Source organism: Anomaloglossus baeobatrachus, chromosome 1 (genome assembly GCF_048569485.1).
Source record: "Anomaloglossus baeobatrachus isolate aAnoBae1 chromosome 1, aAnoBae1.hap1, whole genome shotgun sequence".
Classification (NCBI taxonomy): Eukaryota; Metazoa; Chordata; class Amphibia; order Anura; family Aromobatidae; genus Anomaloglossus; species Anomaloglossus baeobatrachus.
This window is the reverse complement of record NC_134353.1, coordinates 332,406,160-332,424,710: the sequence shown is the minus strand read 5'-3', so window position 1 is coordinate 332,424,710 and position 18,551 is coordinate 332,406,160. Positions and strand designations below refer to the sequence as shown.

At 43.2% G+C, this 18,551-nt stretch overlaps 13 non-coding genes across 13 annotated transcripts; all 13 read left to right on the top strand.

Annotated features, from left to right (window-relative positions):
* Positions 1-8,686: 8,686 nt before the first annotated feature.
* On the top strand, positions 8,687-8,758 carry TRNAA-UGC (transfer RNA alanine (anticodon UGC)). The gene has a single exon. It is a non-coding gene; the product is annotated as a tRNA-Ala (tRNA).
* A 127-nt stretch (positions 8,759-8,885) lies between these two features.
* On the top strand, positions 8,886-8,957 carry TRNAA-CGC (transfer RNA alanine (anticodon CGC)). Its single transcript has one exon. It is a non-coding gene; the product is annotated as a tRNA-Ala (tRNA).
* A 1,268-nt stretch (positions 8,958-10,225) lies between these two features.
* TRNAA-UGC (transfer RNA alanine (anticodon UGC)) lies at positions 10,226-10,297 on the top strand. The gene has a single exon. It is a non-coding gene; the product is annotated as a tRNA-Ala (tRNA).
* Positions 10,298-10,424: 127 nt separating this feature from the next.
* On the top strand, positions 10,425-10,496 carry TRNAA-UGC (transfer RNA alanine (anticodon UGC)). Its single transcript has one exon. It is a non-coding gene; the product is annotated as a tRNA-Ala (tRNA).
* A 1,262-nt stretch (positions 10,497-11,758) lies between these two features.
* TRNAA-UGC (transfer RNA alanine (anticodon UGC)) lies at positions 11,759-11,830 on the top strand. The gene has a single exon. It is a non-coding gene; the product is annotated as a tRNA-Ala (tRNA).
* Positions 11,831-11,957: 127 nt separating this feature from the next.
* TRNAA-CGC (transfer RNA alanine (anticodon CGC)) lies at positions 11,958-12,029 on the top strand. Its single transcript has one exon. It is a non-coding gene; the product is annotated as a tRNA-Ala (tRNA).
* Positions 12,030-13,297: 1,268 nt separating this feature from the next.
* TRNAA-UGC (transfer RNA alanine (anticodon UGC)) lies at positions 13,298-13,369 on the top strand. The gene has a single exon. It is a non-coding gene; the product is annotated as a tRNA-Ala (tRNA).
* A 127-nt stretch (positions 13,370-13,496) lies between these two features.
* TRNAA-UGC (transfer RNA alanine (anticodon UGC)) lies at positions 13,497-13,568 on the top strand. The gene has a single exon. It is a non-coding gene; the product is annotated as a tRNA-Ala (tRNA).
* Positions 13,569-14,830: 1,262 nt separating this feature from the next.
* Positions 14,831-14,902, top strand: TRNAA-UGC (transfer RNA alanine (anticodon UGC)). The gene has a single exon. It is a non-coding gene; the product is annotated as a tRNA-Ala (tRNA).
* Positions 14,903-15,029: 127 nt separating this feature from the next.
* TRNAA-CGC (transfer RNA alanine (anticodon CGC)) lies at positions 15,030-15,101 on the top strand. Its single transcript has one exon. It is a non-coding gene; the product is annotated as a tRNA-Ala (tRNA).
* Positions 15,102-16,369: 1,268 nt separating this feature from the next.
* Positions 16,370-16,441, top strand: TRNAA-UGC (transfer RNA alanine (anticodon UGC)). The gene has a single exon. It is a non-coding gene; the product is annotated as a tRNA-Ala (tRNA).
* Positions 16,442-17,908: 1,467 nt separating this feature from the next.
* TRNAA-UGC (transfer RNA alanine (anticodon UGC)) lies at positions 17,909-17,980 on the top strand. Its single transcript has one exon. It is a non-coding gene; the product is annotated as a tRNA-Ala (tRNA).
* Positions 17,981-18,107: 127 nt separating this feature from the next.
* Positions 18,108-18,179, top strand: TRNAA-CGC (transfer RNA alanine (anticodon CGC)). Its single transcript has one exon. It is a non-coding gene; the product is annotated as a tRNA-Ala (tRNA).
* The last annotated feature ends 372 nt before the right edge of the window (positions 18,180-18,551 follow it).

The following is an 18,551-nucleotide window of genomic DNA, read 5'->3' as shown; positions in this document are numbered from 1 at the left end:
GCAGCACCTCTGCCTGCATTGCACACTCCAACTCATTATAACTAAGCCATTATACTAGCAAACACTCTGTGTACCTAGTGGCATCCTATACGTGGCTATTGGACTTTGCTATAGTCACACTAGTGCAAAGACATTTGCAGAGCGCGTCTGCCTGCATTGCACACTCCAACTCATGATAACTAAGCCATTATACTAGCAAACACTCAGTGTACCTAGTGGCATCCTATACGTGGCTATTGGACTTTGCTATAGTCACACTAGTGCAAAGACATTTGCAGCACCTCTACCTGGATTGCACACTCCAACTCATGATAACTAAGCCATTATACTAGCAAACACTCAGTGTACCTAGTGGCATCCTATACGTGGCTATTGGACTTTGCTATAGTCACACTAGTGCAAAGACATTTGCAGAGCGCGTCTGCCTGCATTGCACACTCCAACTCATTATAACTAAGCCATTATACTAGCAAACACTCAGTGTACCTAGTGGCATCCTATACGTGGCTATTGGACTTTGCTATAGTCACACTAGTGCAAAGACATTTGCAGAGCGCGTCTGCCTGCATTGCACACTCCAACTCATGATAACTAAGCCATTATACTAGCAAACACTCAGTGTACCTAGTGGCATCCTATACGTGGCTATTGGACTTTGCTATAGTCACACTAGTGCAAAGACATTTGCAGCACCTCTACCTGCATTGCACACTCCAACTCATGATAACTAAGCCATTATACTAGCAAACACTCAGTGTACCTAGTGGCATCCTATACGTGGCTATTGGACTTTGCTATAGTCACACTAGTGCAAAGACATTTGCAGAGCGCGTCTGCCTGCATTGCACACTCCAACTCATTATAACTAAGCCATTATACTAGCAAACACTCAGTGTACCTAGTGGCATCCTATACGTGGCTATTGGACTTTGCTATAGTCACACTAGTGCAAAGACATTTGCAGCACCTCTGCCTGCATTGCACACTCCAACTCATTATAACTAAGCCATTATACTAGCAAACACTCAGTGTACCTAGTGGCATCCTATACGTGGCTATTGGACTTTGCTATAGTCACACTAGTGCAAAGACATTTGCAGCACCTCTACCTGCATTGCACACTCCAACTCATGATACCTAAGCCATTATACTAGCAAACACTCAGTGTACCTAGTGGCATCCTATACGTGGCTATTGGACTTTGCTATAGTCACACTAGTGCAAAGACATTTGCAGAGCGCGTCTGCCTGCATTGCACACTCCAACTCATTATAATTAAGCCATTATACTAGCAAACACTCAGTGTACCTAGTGGCATCCTATACGTGGCTATTGGACTTTGCTATAGTCACACTAGTGCAAAGACATTTGCAGCACCTCTGCCTGCATTGCACACTCCAACTCATTATAACTAAGCCATTATACTAGCAAACACTCAGTGTACCTAGTGGCATCCTATACGTGGCTATTGGACTTTGCTATAGTCACACTAGTGCAAAGACATTTGCAGAGCGCGTCTGCCTGCATTGCACACTCCAACTCATGATAACTAAGCCATTATACTAGCAAACACTCAGTGTACCTAGTGGCATCCTATACGTGGCTATTGGACTTTGCTATAGTCACACTAGTGCAAAGACATTTGCAGAGCGCGTCTGCCTGCATTGCACACTCCAACTCATGATAACTAAGCCATTATACTAGCAAACACTCAGTGTACCTAGTGGCATCCTAAGCGTGGCTATTGGACTTTGCTATAGTCCCACTAGTGCAAAGACATTTGCAGCACCTCTACCTGCATTGCACACTCCAACTCATTATAACTAAGCCATTATACTAGCAAACACTGCTGCCACTTTAAGGGCCGTAGTTGCATTGTTAGGGATAATTATTCTTTATTATTCAGCTGTTAATAAAGCTAGACCACCGCTGCAATCTACACCACCTCTCAATTTTTAATACCACATTTTAAGTGCGCAATCTTGTCGCAATCAACATGAGTGGCAAAATGACAGATGCTGGTGGAAAGGGGAAGAGGCGTGGTGGAAAAGGAAAAAAAGGGTTTGTCCGTGGGGAAGGTGGCAAAGCTCCATTATCATCTGCTGAAGATAGACCATCTACCAGCAAAAAGTAAGATGTCTACTACTTACCGTGGACAATCCGATGTGCTCCCTTTTTTACGGACACGAACAACAGGAACAAAGGTAGATGATGGCCAAAAAAGGAAAATGCTTGAATGGATCTCAAGTGGTCCAACAAGTGCCCTCTCAGCCACTTCAAGTTCCGCATCCAACAAACACCAGTCCTCTAAGTTGTCATCCCAATCAAACTTGCTTTCTCCCAGCTCTGAAGTCTCCATCAGCCCTGCACAGTATGGTGGAACTGAGATGGCTGAGTCTGCAGAGCTGTTCAGTCACACTATAGCCTGGGAATCAGAGGTCTGCTCCCAAGCTACAGTGAGTACAGAACAGGAAATGGTCTGCAGTGATGCCCAGAACCTTTATGACTCTGATTCAGGCCGTGAGGACCAAGTTTCTGAGCATAATGTTGACCCTTTGTCACAAACTGTAACACCTGTGGTTATAGACAATGAGGAACATACTGATGAAGATGAGACGCAGATACCCGATTGGGATGACAACTTAAATATTCGGTCAGGGCAAGAAGAGGCTCGGTCTGAGGGGGAGGGGAGTGCAAACACAACAATTGATGATGAAGTTCTAGATCCCACCTACTGTCAACCCACAGTCAGACACTCGAGGAGGTCAACAGAGGCGGTGGAGGAGGATGTAACCGACGACGAAGTTACCTTGCGCCTTCCTGGACAGAGTCGGAGCACTGGTAGCACGTCTACAACTGCATCCTCAGCCACCACTCTGCCTATGAGCATTATTCGGGGTGGATCAACAGGTCGCATGGCCTCTAAGCCTTGCCTAGCCTGGTCCTTTTTTGACATAGAAAAAGATCGCCCAAATTATGTGATCTGTAAACTTTGTCATGATTCTCTTAGTAGAGGTCAAAACCTCAGCAGTTTGACAACTTCTTCCATGAATCGTCACATGAATAAATATCATAGGTCCCGGTGGGAAGCTCACTGTGCTGCAATGCGGCCAAGCGGAGCGAACCATCCACCGCCTGCCCCTTCCAGTGCATCCGCGCGCTCTTCATCTTCTAGGACTGTGGGGACAGCTGTCACACCTGTTTTTCCACGCACAACTTCCACCACTGTAACCGTAACAGGCAGTTTGCTTGGTAGGTCGTCAGTTGGTTTGGAAGGGGAAACAAGTGAGTGTGTACAGCTCTCTCAGACATCGATAGCACCAACGTTGGATGAAGGCAACATCATGTCTCCGCCTGCACTTTCCTCACAAACCTGCATTTTTCTAGGGACACCCTACTCAACACCGTCTACACACAGCAGCCAGATCTCTGTCCCTCAGATGTGGTCAAATAAAAGGCCACTTCCTGCGACCCATGACAAAGCTAAGAGGTTGACTCTATCCCTCTGTAAGCTGTTGGCTACCGAAATGCTGCCTTTCCGCCTAGTGGACACACAGGATTTTAGAGACCTTATGTCTGTCGCTGTGCCCCAGTACCAGATGCCTAGTCGCCACTACTTCTCTAAGAAAGGTGTGCCCGCGCTACACCAGCATGTCGCACACAACATCACCGCTTCCTTGAGAAACTCTGTGTGTGAACGGGTGCATTTCACCACCGATACTTGGACCAGTAAGCATGGACAGGGACGTTACATGTCGCTGACTGGGCACTGGGTAACTATGGTGATAGATGGTGAAGGGTCTGCTGCACAAGTCTTGCCGTCCCCACGACTTGTGTGTCAATCCTCTGTCTGTCCAAGTTCCGCCACTGCTTCTGCATCCTCCACCTCATCTGGGTCCTCCACCTCCGCCCCAAGCCTGCCTGGTCAGGCCACCAGCGTTCTCACTGCGCAGAAGGAATCACGCACCCCTCATTACTATGCTGGCAGCAGAGCGCAACAGCATCAGGCGGTCTTTAGCTTGACATGTCTTGGGAATAAGAGTCACACAGCTGAGGAGTTGTGGTCAGCTCTGCGGTCCGAGTTTAATAAATGGTTGTCTCCACTCAACCTGCAGCCTGGTAAGGCCGTGTGCGACAATGCTGCAAACCTGGGTGCGGCCCTTCGCCTGGGCAAGGTGACACACGTACCTTGTATGGCTCACGTGTTGAACCTTGTCGTCCAGCAATTTTTAACACACTATCCCGGCCTAGATGGCCTTCTGAACAGGGCACGAAAACTGTCTGCTCACTTCCGCCGTTCAAGCGCCGCAGCTGAGCGACTTGCATCGCTCCAGAAGTCTTTCGGCCTGCCGGTTCATCGCCTGAAATGCGATGTGGCGACACGCTGGAATTCAACTCTCCACATGTTACAGCGACTGTGGCAGCACCGCAGAGCCCTGGTGCAATACGTCATGACGTATAGCCTGGGCCAACGAGATGCAGAGGTGGGGCAGATCACCCTGATGGAGTGGTCTCAGATCAAGGACCTATGCACCCTTCTGCACAGTTTTGACATGGCGACGAATATGTTTAGCGCTGACAATGCCATTATCAGCATGACGATTCCAGTCATTTACATGCTGGAGCACACGCTAAACACTATTCGGAGTCAGGGGGTGGGACAACATGAAGGGGAGGAACTACAGGAGGATTCATATGCGCAAGGGACAACAACATCACCAAGGTCCAGACGTTCATCATCACCAACGCAGCAGGCATGGGACCATGGGGGACAGGGATCGACAAGGGCGCATAGTAGCAGGCGAAATGTTGAGGAAGGTGCAGGAGAACATGAAGAAATGGAGGACGAACTGTCCATGGACATGGAAGACTCAGCGGATGAGGGAGACCTTGGTCAAATTTCAGTTGAAAGAGGTTGGGGGGAGATGTCAGAGGAAGAAAGAACGGGTAGCACCTCTATGCCACAAACACAGCGTGGACTTGGTCCGCATGGCTGCGCAAGACACATGAGTGCCTTTTTGTTGCACTACCTCCAACATGACAGTCGTATTGTCAAAATTAGAAGTGATGATGACTACTGGATTGCCACACTATTAGATCCCCGGTACAAGTCCAAATTTTGTGACATAATTCCAGCCATAGAAAGGGACGCACGTATGCAGGAGTATCAGCAGAAGCTGTTACTCGATCTTAGCTCGGCTTTTCCACCAAACAACCGTGCAGGTGCAGGGAGGGAATCTCCCAGTTGTAACTTGACAAACATGGGACGGTCTCGTCATCTTCAACAGTCTACCCGTACCAGTAGGACCGTATCTGGTGCTGGTAACAGCAATTTTATGGAATCTTTTCATAATTTTTTTAGACCCTCTTTTGCAAGGCCACCAGAGACAACAAGTCTGACACATAGTCAACGGCTGGAGAGGATGATACAGGAGTATCTCCAAATGAACATCGATGCCATGACTTTGCAAATGGAGCCTTGCTCCTTTTGGGCTTCAAATCTAGAAAAATGGCCAGAGCTCTCCAGTTACGCCTTGGAGATTTTGTCGTGTCCAGCTGCCAGCGTTGTCTCTGAACGTGTCTTCAGTGCTGCTGGGTGTGTGCTGACAGATAAGCGCACGCGTCTGTCCAGTGACAATGTGGACAGACTGACGTTCATCAAAATGAACAAGTCATGGATCCAGAAGGAATTTACTACCCCTGTGTCATCCTGGGGAGAGTAAATGCTTGTGGATTTGGAATGTGCTTGATGCAAATCAAAACATCCTGTTTGCAACTAGGGCACAAGTGCTGCCACTGATGGGGTGTCTGTGTGGCCCAATTTTTGGAAAAAAGGGAGACTCCGCTTGGAGTAACCCTTGCTTGATGTGTTTTTAAAAGAAGCCAAGATGAACAGAGCTGGGATCAGGAAAGACTTTGCTACCTACCCCGGTGTCATCCTGGGGACGGATAAGAATGGCGTATTTTTGAATGTGCTTGATGCAAATCTAGCTGTTAAGTGTACAACTGGGCCACAACTGCTGCCACTGAAGGGGTGGGTGTGTGTGGGGCCCAATTTTTGGAAAAAAGGGAGACTCCGCTTGGAGTAACCCTTGCTTGATGTGTTTTTAAAAGAAGCCAAGATGAACAGAGCTGGGATCAGGAAAGACTTTGCTACCTACCCCGGTGTCATCCTGGGGACGGATAAGAATGGCGTATTTTTGAATGTGCTTGATGCAAATCTAGCTGTGAAGTGTACAACTGGGGCACAACTGCTGCCACAGAAGGGGTGGGTGTGTGTGGGGCCCAATTTTTGGAAAAAAGGGAGACTCCGCTTGGAGTAACCCTTGCTTACATTGTTTTTAAAAGAAGCCAAGATGAACAGAGCTGGGATCAGGAAAGACTTTGCTACCTACCCCGGTGTCATCCTGGGGACGGATAAGAATGGCATATTTTTGAATGTGCTTGATGCAAATCTAGCTGTGAAGTGTACAACTGGGGCACAACTGCTGCCACTGAAGGGGTGGGTGTGTGTGGGGCCCAATTTTTGGAAAAAAGGGAGACTCCGCTTGGAGTAACCCTTGCTTACATTGTTTTTAAAAGAAGCCAAGATGAACAGAGCTGGGATCAGGAAAGACTTTGCTACCTACCCCGGTGTCATCCTGGGGACGGATAAGAATGGCGTATTTTTGAATGTGCTTGATGCAAATCTAGCTGTGAAGTGTACAACTGGGGCACAACTGCTGCCACTGAAGGGGTGGGTGTGTGTGGGGCCCAATTTTTGGAAAAAAGGGAGACTCCGCTTGGAGTAACCCTTGCTTGATGTGTTTTTAAAAGAAGCCAAGATGAACAGAGCTGGGATCAGGAAAGACTTTGCTACCTACCCCGGTGTCATCCTAGGGACGGATAAGAATGGCGTATTTTTGAATGTGCTTGATGCAAATCTAGCTGTGAAGTGTACAACTGGGCCACAACTGCTGCCACTGAAGGGGTGGGTGTGTGTGGGGCCCAATTTTTGGGAAAAAGGGAGACTCCGCTTGGAGTAACCCTTGCTTGATGTGTTTTTAAAAGAAGCCAAGATGAACAGAGCTGGGATCAGGAAAGACTTTGCTACCTACCCCGGTGTCATCCTGGGGACGGATAAGAATGGCGTATTTTTGAATGTGCTTGATGCAAATCTAGCTGTGAAGTGTACAACTGGGGCACAACTGCTGCCACAGAAGGGGTGGGTGTGTGTGGGGCCCAATTTTTGGAAAAAAGGGAGACTCCGCTTGGAGTAACCCTTGCTTACATTGTTTTTAAAAGAAGCCAAGATGAACAGAGCTGGGATCAGGAAAGACTTTGCTACCTACCCCAGTGTCATCCTGGGGACGGATAAGAATGGCGTATTTTTGAATGTGCTTGATGCAAATCTAGCTGTGAAGTGTACAACTGGGGCACAACTGCTGCCACAGAAGGGGTGGGTGTGTGTGGGGCCCAATTTTTGGAAAAAAGGGAGACTCCGCTTGGAGTAACCCTTGCTTACATTGTTTTTAAAAGAAGCCAAGATGAACAGAGCTGGGATCAGGAAAGACTTTGCTACCTACCCCGGTGTCATCCTGGGGACGGATAAGAATGGCATATTTTTGAATGTGCTTGATGCAAATCTAGCTGTGAAGTGTACAACTGGGGCACAACTGCTGCCACAGAAGGGGTGGGTGTGTGTGGGGCCCAATTTTTGGAAAAAAGGGAGACTCCGCTTGGAGTAACCCTTGCTTGATGTGTTTTTAAAAGAAGCCAAGATAAACAGAGCTGGGATCAGGAAAGACTTTGCTACCTACCCCGGTGTCATCCTGGGGACGGATAAGAATGGCGTATTTTTGAATGTGCTTGATGCAAATCTAGCTGTGAAGTGTACAACTGGGGCACAACTGCTGCCACTGAAGGGGTGGGTGTGTGTGGGGCCCAATTTTTGGAAAAAAGGGAGACTCCGCTTGGAGTCACCTTGCGGTGTTTTACATGACTTTAGAAGGGCGTGCCATGCCTATATCTGTGTGTCCTCCTCTTTTTCCTTGTCCAGCTGTTTTGTTTTCGCATGAGTATATGTCCTTGTCACTTTCCCATGTGTTTGTGTTGTGTTGTGAGTTGTTTGTCTCCTTTTGGACACCTTTGAGGGTGTTTTCTAGGTGTTTTTATGTGTTTGTGATTGCCTGCCATTGTTTCCTATGCAGTTCGAGTTTGGTTCGTCGAACGTTCGACGAAGCGAAGTCGAACAGGACCTCCGTTCGGCGAACCGACCTCGAGCCGAACCGGGACCGGTTCGCTCATCTCTAATTTTAACACAAGAAGCTTCTGAAAGTGCCATGGCTATTTTAAAGCTGTAAATGCTTGTGCCTCTATTAGGAAACTACACCAGCACTATAGATAGATTCACCCACTATTTCTGACCTGATCTCATTATGATTATAGTGGGAAACGTACTATGTTTCTACCTTGGCAATAGATTCCAGAGTTGTGCTGATGTGTCGGAAGCTTGTGGAAGGGAGGAGCCTGGTCCTTTTGTATAGATTACTTTTCATGCCAACTAGGTCTCTTGTTTTATCTGTAAAAATGTGGCAAACAAACGCAGTTATTTGGTAAAGGTGATTGAGTGGTAAAGCAAATGACAAGCCTTTACTAAAAGATATTGACCAATTTGGTGCAAGTGTTTTTTATGAAGTGAAAAAGTGGGGATGTAGCTCAGTGGTAGAGCGCACGCTTTGCATGTGTGAGGTCCCGGGTTCAATCCCCGGCATCTCCAAGGTTATCTTTTAAGCTCAAAGATCACACTGCCTACTATCGGCAACATTTTCTTTTCAGTATGTTGTTCCCAAAGTTACTGCATAAAATCAGTATATGTGAAATGTGTCATTCTTTGGCTACCTTTTGGGGATGTAGCTCAGTGGTAGAGCGCTCGCTTCGCATGTGTGAGGTCCTGGGTTCAATCCCCAGCATCTCCAACTTATTTTCCTATATGTTTGGCCAACACCCAAGATTATTGTCAGGACTCCCAAGGATGCTTTATCATTTGAACAGCTTTTCTTTGGCATTTCACATAGCAAGACTAGGTTTTATCTATTGCAGATTCTTAACGCTGCATACAGCATAAAGTAAGAGCAATACCTTACCAATCAGTAAAATTACTTCAACGGGAACTGTACTTTTAACAAATGTAGCTTACAGTACACAGTCAAATGTAAGAAATTTTGTAATATACGTTATCAAAGAAATTAGCTTTTTTTCATCCACTTATCAGCCAATTCTTTCTCTAGCATGCCTCCTGAATTAATCATCCACTCTGGAAAAAAACAGCTCAACTCCATTGTGATCGAGATAAAACATCCTGCCAAATCACCATGGTGTCAGATTACATCTTTTCTATACTCTATGGAGAAGGGATAGAGGAGGCAGAGTGAGAAATCAGGCAGATTGAGACCCAGAAAGAATGTGCTGAGCTTTCTAACAAGTCTTTTAACTTAACTCAGAGCTGGATTCACATCTACACTGATTACTATAGCTCTATAATTTACTCCATACTTCTGCTGCATTCATCTGTATGGTAACTGAGGAATTAAGTCCAGGAAACCTGCTCTGTCTGCTGTGTATGGAAGAGATCATAGTAGATAGACTATCCCCATCCATTTTCACAGAACATTTAAAGATAGAGCTTGTAGAGAGGAAAACTGGTGAAATGCAGAATACAAGACATATAAGGAGCAGAAAAAGACTTATTCCTCATGTACACACACTACAGCTTAGTCGGCAACATTACTTCAAAGCACCCTTACCCTCAAATATGGCACCTTATTTCTAGGTTTTTAAGGCAAATTAGCATTTTAACACAAGAAGCTTCTGAAAGTGCCATGGCCATTTTAAAGCTGTAAATGCTTGTGCCTCTATTAGGAAACTACACCAGCACTATAGATAGAGTCACCCACTATTTCTGACCTGATCTCATTATGATTATAGTGGGAAACGTACTATGTTTCTACCTTGGCAATAGATTCCAGAGTTGTGCTGATGTGTCGGAAGCTTGTGGAAGGGAGGAGCCTGGTCCTTTCGTATAGATTACTTTTCATGCCAACTAGGTCTCTTGTTTTATCTGTAAAAATGTGGCAAACAAACGCAGTTATTTGGTAAAGGTGATTGAGTGGTAAAGCAAATGACAAGCCTTTACTAAAAGATATTGACCAATTTGGTGCAAGTGTTTTTTATGAAGTGAAAAAGTGGGGATGTAGCTCAGTGGTAGAGCGCATGCTTTGCATGTGTGAGGTCCCGGGTTCAATCCCCGGCATCTCCAAGGTTATCTTTTAAGCTCAAAGATCACACTGCCTACTATCGGCAACATTTTCTTTTCAGTATGTTGTTCCCAAAGTTACTGCATAAAATCAGTATATGTGAAATGTGTCATTCTTTGGCTACCTTTTGGGGATGTAGCTCAGTGGTAGAGCGCTCGCTTTGCATGTGTGAGGTCCTGGGTTCAATCCCCAGCATCTCCAACTTATTTTCCTATATGTTTGGCCAACACCCAAGATTATTGTCAGGACTCCCAAGGATGCTTTATCATTTGAACAGCTTTTCTTTGGCATTTCACATAGCAAGACTAGGTTTTATCTATTGCAGATTCTTAACACTGCATACAGCATAAAGTAAGAGCAATACCTTACCAATCAGTAAAATTACTTCAACGGGAACTGTACTTTTAACAAATGTAGCTTACAGTACACAGTCAAATGTAAGAAATTTTGTAATATACGTTATCAAAGAAATTAGCTTTTTTTCATCCACTTATCAGCCAATTCTTTCTCTAGCATGCCTCCTGAATTAATCATCCACTCTGGAAACAAACAGCTCAACTCCATTGTGATCGAGATAAAACATCCTGCCAAATCACCATGGTGTCAGATTACATCTTTTCTATACTCTATGGAGAAGGGATAGAGGAGGCAGAGTGAGAAATCAGGCAGATTGAGACCCAGAAAGAATGTGCTGAGCTTTCTAACAAGTCTTTTAACTTAACTCAGAGCTGGATTCACATCTACACTGATTACTATAGCTCTATAATTTACTCCATACTTCTGCTGCATTCATCTGTATGGTAACTGAGGAATTAAGTCCAGGAAACCTGCTCTGTCTGCTGTGTATGGAAGAGATCATAGTAGATAGACTATCCCCATCCATTTTCACAGAACATTTAAAGATAGAGCTTGTAGAGAGGAAAACTGGTGAAATGCAGAATACAAGACATATAAGGAGCAGAAAAAGACTTATTCCTCATGTACACACACTACAGCTTAGTCGGCAACATTACTTCAAAGCACCCTTACCCTCAAATATGGCACCTTATTTCTAGGTTTTTAAGGCAAATTAGCATTTTAACACAAGAAGCTTCTGAAAGTGCCATGGCCATTTTAAAGCTGTAAATGCCTCTATTAGGAAACTACACCAGCACTATAGGTAGAGTCACCCACTATTTCTGACCTGATCTCATTATGATTATAGTGGGAAACGTACTATGTTTCTACCTTGGCAATAGATTCCAGAGTTGTGCTGATGTGTCGGAAGCTTGTGGAAGGGAGGAGCCTGGTCCTTTTGTATAGATTACTTTTCATGCCAACTAGGTCTCTTGTTTTATCTGTAAAAATGTGGCAAACAAACGCAGTTATTTGGTAAAGGTGATTGAGTGGTAAAGCAAATGACAAGCCTTTACTAAAAGATATTGACCAATTTGGTGCAAGTGTTTTTTATGAAGTGAAAAAGTGGGGATGTAGCTCAGTGGTAGAGCGCACGCTTTGCATGTGTGAGGTCCCGGGTTCAATCCCCGGCATCTCCAAGGTTATCTTTTAAGCTCAAAGATCACACTGCCTACTATCGGCAACATTTTCTTTTCAGTATGTTGTTCCCAAAGTTACTGCATAAAATCAGTATATGTGAAATGTGTCATTCTTTGGCTACCTTTTGGGGATGTAGCTCAGTGGTAGAGCGCTCGCTTCGCATGTGTGAGGTCCTGGGTTCAATCCCCAGCATCTCCAACTTATTTTCCTATATGTTTGGCCAACACCCAAGATTATTGTCAGGACTCCCAAGGATGCTTTATCATTTGAACAGCTTTTCTTTGGCATTTCACATAGCAAGACTAGGTTTTATCTATTGCAGATTCTTAACGCTGCATACAGCATAAAGTAAGAGCAATACCTTACCAATCAGTAAAATTACTTCAACGGGAACTGTACTTTTAACAAATGTAGCTTACAGTACACAGTCAAATGTACGAAATTTTGTAATATACGTTATCAAAGAAATTAGCTTTTTTTCATCCACTTATCAGCCAATTCTTTCTCTAGCATGCCTCCTGAATTAATCATCCACTCTGGAAAAAAACAGCTCAACTCCATTGTGATCGAGATAAAACATCCTGCCAAATCACCATGGTGTCAGATTACATCTTTTCTATACTCTATGGAGAAGGGATAGAGGAGGCAGAGTGAGAAATCAGGCAGATTGAGACCCAGAAAGAATGTGCTGAGCTTTCTAACAAGTCTTTTAACTTAACTCAGAGCTGGATTCACATCTACACTGATTACTATAGCTCTATAATTTACTCCATACTTCTGCTGCATTCATCTGTATGGTAACTGAGGAATTAAGTCCAGGAAACCTGCTCTGTCTGCTGTGTATGGAAGAGATCATAGTAGATAGACTATCCCCATCCATTTTCACAGAACATTTAAAGATAGAGCTTGTAGAGAGGAAAACTGGTGAAATGCAGAATACAAGACATATAAGGAGCAGAAAAAGACTTATTCCTCATGTACACTCACTACAGCTTAGTCGGCAACATTACTTCAAAGCACCCTTACCCTCAAATATGGCACCTTATTTCTAGGTTTTTAAGGCAAATTAGCATTTTAACACAAGAAGCTTCTGAAAGTGCCATGGCCATTTTAAAGCTGTAAATGCTTGTGCCTCTATTAGGAAACTACACCAGCACTATAGATAGAGTCACCCACTATTTCTGACCTGATCTCATTATGATTATAGTGGGAAACGTACTATGTTTCTACCTTGGCAATAGATTCCAGAGTTGTGCTGATGTGTCGGAAGCTTGTGGAAGGGAGGAGCCTGGTCCTTTCGTATAGATTACTTTTCATGCCAACTAGGTCTCTTGTTTTATCTGTAAAAATGTGGCAAACAAACGCAGTTATTTGGTAAAGGTGATTGAGTGGTAAAGCAAATGACAAGCCTTTACTAAAAGATATTGACCAATTTGGTGCAAGTGTTTTTTATGAAGTGAAAAAGTGGGGATGTAGCTCAGTGGTAGAGCGCACGCTTTGCATGTGTGAGGTCCCGGGTTCAATCCCCGGCATCTCCAAGGTTATCTTTTAAGCTCAAAGATCACACTGCCTACTATCGGCAACATTTTCTTTTCAGTATGTTGTTCCCAAAGTTACTGCATAAAATCAGTATATGTGAAATGTGTCATTCTTTGGCTACCTTTTGGGGATGTAGCTCAGTGGTAGAGCGCTCGCTTTGCATGTGTGAGGTCCTGGGTTCAATCCCCAGCATCTCCAACTTATTTTCCTATATGTTTGGCCAACACCCAAGATTATTGTCAGGACTCCCAAGGATGCTTTATCATTTGAACAGCTTTTCTTTGGCATTTCACATAGCAAGACTAGGTTTTATCTATTGCAGATTCTTAACACTGCATACAGCATAAAGTAAGAGCAATACCTTACCAATCAGTAAAATTACTTCAACGGGAACTGTACTTTTAACAAATGTAGCTTACAGTACACAGTCAAATGTAAGAAATTTTGTAATATACGTTATCAAAGAAATTAGCTTTTTTTCATCCACTTATCAGCCAATTCTTTCTCTAGCATGCCTCCTGAATTAATCATCCACTCTGGAAAAAAACAGCTCAACTCCATTGTGATCGAGATAAAACATCCTGCCAAATCACCATGGTGTCAGATTACATCTTTTCTATACTCTATGGAGAAGGGATAGAGGAGGCAGAGTGAGAAATCAGGCAGATTGAGACCCAGAAAGAATGTGCTGAGCTTTCTAACAAGTCTTTTAACTTAACTCAGAGCTGGATTCACATCTACACTGATTACTATAGCTCTATAATTTACTCCATACTTCTGCTGCATTCATCTGTATGGTAACTGAGGAATTAAGTCCAGGAAACCTGCTCTGTCTGCTGTGTATGGAAGAGATCATAGTAGATAGACTATCCCCATCCATTTTCACAGAACATTTAAAGATAGAGCTTGTAGAGAGGAAAACTGGTGAAATGCAGAATACAAGACATATAAGGAGCAGAAAAAGACTTATTCCTCATGTACACACACTACAGCTTAGTCGGCAACATTACTTCAAAGCACCCTTACCCTCAAATATGGCACCTTATTTCTAGGTTTTTAAGGCAAATTAGCATTTTAACACAAGAAGCTTCTGAAAGTGCCATGGCCATTTTAAAGCTGTAAATGCCTCTATTAGGAAACTACACCAGCACTATAGGTAGAGTCACCCACTATTTCTGACCTGATCTCATTATGATTATAGTGGGAAACGTACTATGTTTCTACCTTGGCAATAGATTCCAGAGTTGTGCTGATGTGTCGGAAGCTTGTGGAAGGGAGGAGCCTGGTCCTTTTGTATAGATTACTTTTCATGCCAACTAGGTCTCTTGTTTTATCTGTAAAAATGTGGCAAACAAACGCAGTTATTTGGTAAAGGTGATTGAGTGGTAAAGCAAATGACAAGCCTTTACTAAAAGATATTGACCAATTTGGTGCAAGTGTTTTTTATGAAGTGAAAAAGTGGGGATGTAGCTCAGTGGTAGAGCGCACGCTTTGCATGTGTGAGGTCCCGGGTTCAATCCCCGGCATCTCCAAGGTTATCTTTTAAGCTCAAAGATCACACTGCCTACTATCGGCAACATTTTCTTTTCAGTATGTTGTTCCCAAAGTTACTGCATAAAATCAGTATATGTGAAATGTGTCATTCTTTGGCTACCTTTTGGGGATGTAGCTCAGTGGTAGAGCGCTCGCTTCGCATGTGTGAGGTCCTGGGTTCAATCCCCAGCATCTCCAACTTATTTTCCTATATGTTTGGCCAACACCCAAGATTATTGTCAGGACTCCCAAGGATGCTTTATCATTTGAACAGCTTTTCTTTGGCATTTCACATAGCAAGACTAGGTTTTATCTATTGCAGATTCTTAACGCTGCATACAGCATAAAGTAAGAGCAATACCTTACCAATCAGTAAAATTACTTCAACGGGAACTGTACTTTTAACAAATGTAGCTTACAGTACACAGTCAAATGTACGAAATTTTGTAATATACGTTATCAAAGAAATTAGCTTTTTTTCATCCACTTATCAGCCAATTCTTTCTCTAGCATGCCTCCTGAATTAATCATCCACTCTGGAAAAAAACAGCTCAACTCCATTGTGATCGAGATAAAACATCCTGCCAAATCACCATGGTGTCAGATTACATCTTTTCTATACTCTATGGAGAAGGGATAGAGGAGGCAGAGTGAGAAATCAGGCAGATTGAGACCCAGAAAGAATGTGCTGAGCTTTCTAACAAGTCTTTTAACTTAACTCAGAGCTGGATTCACATCTACACTGATTACTATAGCTCTATAATTTACTCCATACTTCTGCTGCATTCATCTGTATGGTAACTGAGGAATTAAGTCCAGGAAACCTGCTCTGTCTGCTGTGTATGGAAGAGATCATAGTAGATAGACTATCCCCATCCATTTTCACAGAACATTTAAAGATAGAGCTTGTAGAGAGGAAAACTGGTGAAATGCAGAATACAAGACATATAAGGAGCAGAAAAAGACTTATTCCTCATGTACACACACTACAGCTTAGTCGGCAACATTACTTCAAAGCACCCTTACCCTCAAATATGGCACCTTATTTCTAGGTTTTTAAGGCAAATTAGCATTTTAACACAAGAAGCTTCTGAAAGTGCCATGGCCATTTTAAAGCTGTAAATGCTTGTGCCTCTATTAGGAAACTACACCAGCACTATAGATAGAGTCACCCACTATTTCTGACCTGATCTCATTATGATTATAGTGGGAAACGTACTATGTTTCTACCTTGGCAATAGATTCCAGAGTTGTGCTGATGTGTCGGAAGCTTGTGGAAGGGAGGAGCCTGGTCCTTTCGTATAGATTACTTTTCATGCCAACTAGGTCTCTTGTTTTATCTGTAAAAATGTGGCAAACAAACGCAGTTATTTGGTAAAGGTGATTGAGTGGTAAAGCAAATGACAAGCCTTTACTAAAAGATATTGACCAATTTGGTGCAAGTGCTTTTTATGAAGTGAAAAAGTGGGGATGTAGCTCAGTGGTAGAGCGCACGCTTTGCATGTGTGAGGTCCCGGGTTCAATCCCCGGCATCTCCAAGGTTATCTTTTAAGCTCAAAGATCACACTGCCTACTATCGGCAACATTTTCTTTTCAGTATGTTGTTCCCAAAGTTACTGCATAAAATCAGTATATGTGAAATGTGTCATTCTTTGGCTACCTTTTGGGGATGTAGCTCAGTGGTAGAGCGCTCGCTTCGCATGTGTTATGTCCTGGGTTCAATCCCCAGCATCTCAAACTTATTTTCCTATATGTTTGGCCAACACCCAAGATTATTGTCAGGACTCCCAAGGATGCTTTATCATTTGAACAGCTTTTCTTTGGCATTTCACATAGCAAGACTAGGTTTTATCTATTGCAGATTCTTAACACTGCATACAGCATAAAGTAAGAGCAATACCTTACCAATCAGTAAAATTACTTCAACGGGAACTGTACTTTTAACAAATGTAGCTTACAGTACACAGTCAAATGTAAGAAATTTTGTAATATACGTTATCAAAGAAATTAGCTTTTTTTCCTCCACTTATCAGCCAATTCTTTCTCTAGCATGCCTCCTGAATTAATCATCCACTCTGGAAAAAAACAGCTCAACTCCATTGTGATCGAGATAAAACATCCTGCCAAATCACCATGGTGTCAGATTACATCTTTTCTATACTCTATGGAGAAGGGATAGAGGAGGCAGAGTGAGAAAACAGGCAGAGTGAGACCCAGAAAGAATGTGCTGAGCTTTCTAACAAGTCTTTTAACTTAACTCAGAGCTGGATTCACATCTACACTGATTACTATAGCTCTATAATTTACTCCATACTTCTGCTGCATTCATCTGTATGGTAACTGAGGAATTAAGTCCAGGAAACCTGCTCTATCTGCTGTGTATGGAAGAGATCATAGTAGATAGACTATCCCCATCCATTTTCACAGAACATTTAAAGATAGAGCTTGTAGAGAGGAAAACTGGTGAAATGCAGAATACAAGACATATAAGGAGCAGAAAAAGACTTATTCCTCATGTACACACACTACAGCTTAGTCGGCAACATTACTTCAAAGCACCCTTACCCTCAAATATGGCACCTTATTTCTAGGTTTTTAAGGCAAATTAGCATTTTAACACAAGAAGCTTCTGAAAGTGCCATGGCCATTTTAAAGCTGTAAATGCTTGTGCCTCTATTAGGAAACTACACCAGCACTATAGATAGATTCACCCACTATTTCTGACCTGATCTCATTATGATTATAGTGGGAAACGTACTATGTTTCTACCTTGGCAATAGATTCCAGAGTTGTGCTGATGTGTCGGAAGCTTGTGGAAGGGAGGAGCCTGGTCCTTTTGTATAGATTACTTTTCATGCCAACTAGGTCTCTTGTTTTATCTGTAAAAATGTGGCAAACAAACGCAGTTATTTGGTAAAGGTGATTGAGTGGTAAAGCAAATGACAAGCCTTTACTAAAAGATATTGACCAATTTGGTGCAAGTGTTTTTTATGAAGTGAAAAAGTGGGGATGTAGCTCAGTGGTAGAGCGCACGCTTTGCATGTGTGAGGTCCCGGGTTCAATCCCCGGCATCTCCAAGGTTATCTTTTAAGCTCAAAGATCACACTGCCTACTATCGGCAACATTTTCTTTTCAGTATGTTGTTCGCAAAGTTACTGCATAAAATCAGTATATGTGAAATGTGTCATTCTTTGGCTAACTTTTGGGGATGTAGCTCAGTGGTAGAGCGCTCGCTTCGCATGTGTGAGGTCCTGGGTTCAATCCCCAGCATCTCCAACTTATTTTCCTATATGTTTGGCCAACACCCAAGATTATTGTCAGGACTCCCAAGGATGCTTTATCATTTGAACAGCTTTTCTTTGGCATTTCACATAGGAAGACTAGGTTTTATCTATTGCAGATTCTTAACGCTGCATACAGCATAAAGTAAGAGCAATACCTTACCAATCAGTAAAATTACTTCAACGGGAACTGTACTTTTAACAAATGTAGCTTACAGTACACAGTCAAATGTAAGAAATTTTGTAATATACGTTATCAAAGAAATTAGCTTTTTTTCCTCCACTTATCAGCCAATTCTTTCTCTAGCATGCCTCCTGAATTAATCATCCACTCTGGAAAAAAACAGCTCAACTCCATTGTGATCGA